The following is a 6980-nucleotide window of genomic DNA, read 5'->3' on the forward strand; positions in this document are numbered from 1 at the left end:
ATTAAATTTTAGGCGGCCGATTCAAAAAAAAACCTTGTGCGGACTTTTCAAATTTCAAAAGTCAGTCAAAATACACCCTAAAAAATTCCGATTCTTCCCTACCAATGACCATACTCTCACTTTTTCTCATTATTCTTCCTCAGCACCTCCCTCCATTAGAAATCATGGTCTCACCATCAATCTCTCATTGTCGTTGCTGCTAGATCCACATACAAACTCAAGTCATTGTTGTGTTGATTACCAGACACCACCACCATATCGTTGTGCTTCAAGTTCCGAAGCTTCCCCTTTTCACCATTATCTTTCTACACCCCAACCATATGGTATTTCTATATCGACATCAGAGTCTCGATGATGCTATTCAAGGCTATACGGCAGATTTCATGCAGCTTGACTTCTCACCACTCTGAACTGGTGAGAAACTTGTGTATTTTTTTTAGGTTTTTTGGTCTTATTCTCCCTCGATCTTTTAGTTATTGATCTTTTAGTTATCATTCTTGCATTTAGCTCTTCATTAATTATTTCTATCACATATATGACATTTAAGAATTATATTCCGTAATGGGGCATATATATATATATATATATATATATATATATATATATATATATATACACCATCTTATAAAGCATACCTAATCAATGTCTTAAGTACAAATTTTAAAGCCTAAGGTACAAAAAATTAAGCATGTTATCTTAAAAAACAAGGAAAACTGATCTGGACCCTTGATTCTAAAATGAGAGGTGTGGATTTTAGTTTTGGCAATCCAAGTGAAATGGTTTCATCCAATCAGATTACAGAAATCGTTAATGCATTCTTTGAGTAGATGGACACAATTGGAGAAACACGAGATTAAATTTTAGGCGGCCGATTCAAAAAAAACCTTGTGCGGACTTTTCAAATTTCAAAAGTCAGTCAAAATACACCCTAAAAAATTCTGATTCTTCCCTACCAGTGACCATACTCTCACTTTTTCTCATTATTCTTCCTCAGCACCTCCCTCCATTAGAAATCATGGTCTCACCATCAATCTCTCATTGTCGTTGCTGCTAGATCCACATACAAACTCAAGTCATTGTTGTGTTGATTACCAGACACCACCACCATATCGTTGTGCTTCAAGTTCCGAAGCTTCCCCTTTTCACCATTATCTTTCTACACCCCAACCATATGGTATTTCTATATCGACATCAGAGTCTCGATGATGCTATTCAAGGCTATACGGCAGATTTCATGCAGCTTGACTTCTCACCACTCTGAACTGGTGAGAAACTTGTGTATTTTTTTTAGGTTTTTTGGTCTTATTCTCCCTCGATCTTTTAGTTATTGATCTTTTAGTTATCATTCTTGCATTTAGCTCTTCATTAATTATTTCTATCACATATATGACATTTAAGAATTATATTCCGTAATGGGGCATATATATATATATATATATATATATATATATATATATATATATATATATATATACACCATCTTATAAAGCATACCTAATCAATGTCTTAAGTACAAATTTTAAAGCCTAAGGTACAAAAAATTAAGCATGTTATCTTAAAAAACAAGGAAAACTGATCTGGACCCTTGATTCTAAAATGAGAGGTGTGGATTTTAGTTTTGGCAATCCAAGTGAAATGGTTTCATCCAATCAGATTACAGAAATCGTTAATGCATTCTTTGAGTAGATGGACACAATTGGAGAAACACGAGATTAAATTTTAGGCGGCCGATTCAAAAAAAACCTTGTGCGGACTTTTCAAATTTCAAAAGTCAGTCAAAATACACCCTAAAAAATTCTGATTCTTCCCTACCAGTGACCATACTCTCACTTTTTCTCATTATTCTTCCTCAGCACCTCCCTCCATTAGAAATCATGGTCTCACCATCAATCTCTCATTGTCGTTGCTGCTAGATCCACATACAAACTCAAGTCATTGTTGTGTTGATTACCAGACACCACCACCATATCGTTGCGCTTCAAGTTCCGAAGCTTCCCCTTTTCACCATTATCTTTCTACACCCCAACCATATGGTATTTCTATATCGACATCAGAGTCTCGATGATGCTATTCAAGGCTATACGGCAGATTTCATGCAGCTTGACTTCTCACCACTCTGAACTGGTGAGAAACTTGTGTATTTTTTTTAGGTTTTTTGGTCTTATTCTCCCTCGATCTTTTAGTTATTGATCTTTTAGTTAACATTCTTGCATTTAGCTCTTCATGAATTATTTCTATCACATATATGACATTTAAGAATTATATTCCGTAATGGGGCATATATATATATATATATATATATATATATATATATATATATATATATATACACACCATCTTATAAAGCATACCTAATCAATGTCTTAAGTACAAATTTTAAAGCTTAAGGTACAAAAAATTAAGCATGTTATCTTAAAAAACAAGGAAAACTGATCTGGACCCTTGATTCTAAAATGAGAGGTGTGGATTTTAGTTTTGGCAATCCAAGTGAAATGGTTTCATCCAATCAGATTACAGAAATCGTTAATGCATTCTTTGAGTAGATAGACACAATTGGAGAAACACGAGATTAAATTTTAGGCGGCCTATTCAAAAAAAACCTTGTGCGGACTTTTCAAATTTCAAAAGTCAGTCAAAATACACCCTAAAAAATTCCGATTCTTCCCTACCAGTGACCATACTCTCACTTTTTCTCATTATTCTTCCTCAGCACCTCCCTCCATTAGAAATCATGGTCTCACCATCAATCTCTCATTGTCGTTGCTGCTAGATCCACATACAAACTCAAGTCATTGTTGTGTTGATTACCAGACACCACCACCATATCGTTGTGCTTCAAGTTCCGAAGCTTCCCCTTTTCACCATTATCTTTCTACACCCCAACCATATGGTATTTCTATATCGACATCAGAGTCTCGATGATGCTATTCAAGGCTATACGGCAGATTTCATGCAGTTTGACTTCTCACCACTCTGAACTGGTGAGAAACTTGTGTATTTTTTTTAGGTTTTTTGGTCTTATTCTCCCTCGATCTTTTAGTTATTGATCTTATCTCTAAAAACTCTTTACACGTTCGCCCCCCCATTTGGTTGTCTTTTTGAAGTCATACACATATCATGGTTAGATTTTATTGATTGGTTTGTTAATTCTGAGTGTGAAATTTAGGGCTTTTACAGATCAGTTGGGATTGCTAGGGCTTCAATCAAAGATGTGAACACCCTGGTTCATGGAAGAACTTTTTGAGTGAGGACACTGAAATAAGGGACCTAAAAGATGAAGCCATATGAAGATTCTCAAGCATCAAGGTGTTTTATTATGTTTTTCTTATCCAAATCCAAATTCTTAGAAAATATGTTGAGTGTTTCAAGATCTGTTGGTTTAGGGTTACTAACAAGAATTTTTTTTATCTATTTTCTGGGCTGTATACAAACCTATGGTTGTTCATTTCACCAGTTTAGATTCTGGGGTTTTAGGGTTCGCTTTAATTCTTAACCTGAAATTGATCGACTTCTATTGTCTGCAACGATCAGCCAACCACGGTGTCTATTCACTTTCCACAGCCACTCCCTTCTCCCTATATATGAAGACAAACTGTCACCCTAATTTGTTTTTTTTTAATCTTTGAGAGGCTACCATCGAGAAAGGATGAGAGTAGTTTAAATGAAATTATGGATTTTTAGTTTTATCTATATTTTTTTTTTCTCTAAGAGTCTACCTGCAAATCTCCATTTACACTTTTATCAAACTAAATCAATTTTCTTCACTGTTCTTGTAGGGCATGCATGGCTTGAAACCCATGTGAACCTAATATAACAAAGACTAACCAAGTAAATCAACACTGGATCTAGATTTGACTTTATTCTCATTTGTCTTTATGGTTATTTATATCTGATGTCATCTCTGATTTCTAGCACAGGACTATCTGGTACACAATGGCCATGCTCTACTGAAGATAACATCATGTGAAGAGTTCTTGAAATAGGTACTAATTTTGGTAACCAATATCTCATATGTGTATGTTTTTATTCACTCTGATTTTGCTATCTTCCTAACCTTTATATCTTCATTTTTTTTACCGTAGATCCATCCTCAATAACCCTTCATGATGATCTATCTTCTCCCAGGCCATATGTCATTTCTTTCATGTATCGAGGTATCTAAAGTTCATCATCTTTCCTTCTGTGCAGGTTTCTGCATCAGCTCGTAAAGAAACAGAAGTTTGACATTTTTGTTGTATCAGGTGCACCAAAGAATGAGATAAGGTTTGTGTAGGGGTAAAATGGTCAAGTATGGGTTGTGCAGGATTGTGTAGGAGTTTGACAAGGACAACAACTTTTTGAGGATGTTTTGTGCAGGAGAAACCTCGATACTTACCTGCTTTTGTTTGTTTCATCGGTTGTAGTTTATTTGGAAGATGATGATGTTCCCACAAGGAAAGATGTCGATACTTACCTGCTTTTGTTTGTTTCCCTCACCACCGTTGCCCCTTCAATCACACATGTCGCCACCGTCAACTATCGAAGCTAGGTACAAAATCTCTTCGTTTCTCTTCTTTCTATGTGTTGACTTATTTTATCTACCAAACTAAAATTTACGTGGTTGTGATGCAGAAGGAAAAAACACACAAACATCTTTATTTGGACCATTTGTTTGTGCAGTGTGGAATTTAGATTAATCTAATCAAGAACTATTTTTTTATTGATTTTGATCCAGTTTGATATGTTTTCAAGGGGGTTCCTGTCTGAATAGCTTTCTCATGGAGTAGCACCTCTTTTCCGGAATCAATCGGTTATTTTGAAACCTTTCAGCTCCTGAAGCCATATGGACAGGGGTATTTTTCTTTTTTTGACCAATACATATTAAATAGTCACCTGAGTACCTGAATGGGATCTTCAATTTTACTATTTTATGGCTATTGTTGGGATACCTTGATGAGTTTTACAAAACATTATGAAACTGGAATATCTTCCTAAACAATATCAAAATCATTGAAAGATAGATTTTAAGCTTCATGCTGGTATTCCATTTCATGTTGGCTTTCTGACCATTTTTCATATCGGTATAATTGTTCCTTTTTTCAAGATTCTGAATCCATTTATTGAAATTGTTTGTTTCTAATTTCAAGTGATTCATTGAAGAGAGAAGTGTTGGCATGATAATAGCTACCTCTGGTTTAATGTTGATAAAAGAAGTTTTATACTATGAAGTTTTTGTTGAATGTCATTGTTGTTGCATATTTTTGGATCTTCAAACATGATTGAGTGTACCAGAACCGTCCTACGGATTCCGCTAAAGTGTCCACAACCGGCACTGATCTTGTGACCATCGAACAATTTCAGATTTGTTTATATTTTTTTATTAGTATATCTGCTTGAACATACAAGAAGTAGATATCGTGTTTTTTTTTTCTCCAGATCTGGTTAGAAACATATATTGGGAGAATTTATTTGGTAGGAAAGTTTTGTTTTTGGCAAATGGATTTGTAATATGATTGTAGATCTATCTCTGTTACGGATGATTTTTTGATATCTATGAATACATATTGTGAAATATTTATGTTGATGATTTTTAATATTTAGATCTCACATAGTTCATGAAATAGTATGATTAACTTCCTATTGGTATTTTGGTTAGATCTAAAACCTGTCAAGTTAACTGTGTTTAAGCCTAATTTAAAAAATGGGTTGTAGAGGTGTGTTGTTACTTAATGAATAGTTTACACAAATTGCTATTGGGATATGATAACTTCTAATTGACTTGGAGAATAGTTATTTATATTTAATAATACATATAATTAAAAATAGAATCAAACAATCAACAGTTTTTTTATAGATAAAAAGAATAAATTAAGTAATAGAATATAGAAAAGTGTCATCATAAATAAATACTACGAGACACATAAATACTACCAGACACCTAACTCATAGGTTTCATAATTTTAAATTTACACTGTTCAAGCTTGAAACTCATATTAATTTAACAGTTATACATTTACAGCAATGTTGATGTTATATTTGGTTGGTTGAATTTGATTATATGATATTTGTTATTTCCAAAGCCTATAATCATAATATCTCACCAATTAATGTAGGAGAAAGAGCCCTTATGTCTTGACAAAATTGTAAGAATGCTCCCTGTGATATGTTGATAATTGCTACTTTGGGCCAAACAAGTTTGGACTAACACTAATAGTCCAAAATTTTCAATTTGTTGCGAGTTTGGTCCAATTTATTTTGAAAAGATGATTTTGCCCCTTATTAGTTAATTTTCCATTTTTATTTTCTTATAATAATTAAATATAAAACAAAAATAAAATACCCTCTCTCTCACACACACACACACACATGTTGAAGGAGATTAATAAGACGAAATTCAATAAAAGAAGCTCAAGAAAAGGATGCATCTCCTAAATCGGAAATCCACCACAATTCTGATGCCTTAAATCCAACTTCGTCTGTAAAACCCGCCTTCAAGATTTGTACATCGATTGTGCCAACAGTGCCCGCCGGAAATCGGCCCTCTAGAATCCACCACCACCACCGTCGTCCTCTATATCATATGCTCCGATGACGACTTCGTCTCTACAAAACCTATGTCGACAAACATGACAACAAACCCAACTCAGTTTGTCCTTCTTTTCTTAGTTTGTCCTTCACTGGTCGCCCCATTTCTCAGATCTAAGTCTCACCCAAACAACGAGTTGAAGATCGGAGCGGCGGTGTGTGTGTGTGTGTGTGTATGTTTGTGTTGTTCTGTTGTAAACTAGATGGATGTTTGTGTTGATTTGTGTATGTGTTCATCAGCTTTCATGTGTGCGTGTGTTCATTTGGTTTTGTGTGTGTATGTGTGTATTTATCTGATATGATATTATGTGTGTGTTCATTCGATCTGATTTAGGTGGAGATGGAGGTGGCGGATGGTGGCAGAAGATGTTCTTGAATGTTCTTGAGGAAGAAGAAGATGGGTAAGAAGATGTGTT

The 6980-nt window shown here is 34.5% G+C and overlaps 1 long non-coding RNA gene across 12 annotated transcripts; it reads left to right on the forward strand.

Moving 5' to 3' along the window:
- Positions 1-2594: 2594 nt before the first annotated feature.
- On the forward strand, positions 2595-5563 carry LOC145015831 (uncharacterized). Of its 12 annotated transcripts, none has more exons than XR_013666065.1 (6): positions 2596-2981; positions 3167-3306; positions 3777-3828; positions 3918-3983; positions 4083-4263; positions 4404-5563. It is a non-coding gene; the product is annotated as an uncharacterized LOC145015831 (long non-coding RNA). The 12 variants fall into 12 exon arrangements; XR_013666060.1 differs by having other exon boundaries at positions 2597-2981; positions 4083-4832; positions 5127-5563; XR_013666057.1 differs by having other exon boundaries at positions 2597-2981; positions 4083-4528; positions 4612-5563.
- Positions 5564-6980: the final 1417 nt, after the last annotated feature.

Source organism: Lactuca saligna, chromosome 9, assembly GCF_052625555.1.
Source record: "Lactuca saligna cultivar CGN05327 chromosome 9, ASM5262555v1, whole genome shotgun sequence".
NCBI lineage: Eukaryota > Viridiplantae > Streptophyta > Magnoliopsida > Asterales > Asteraceae > Lactuca > Lactuca saligna.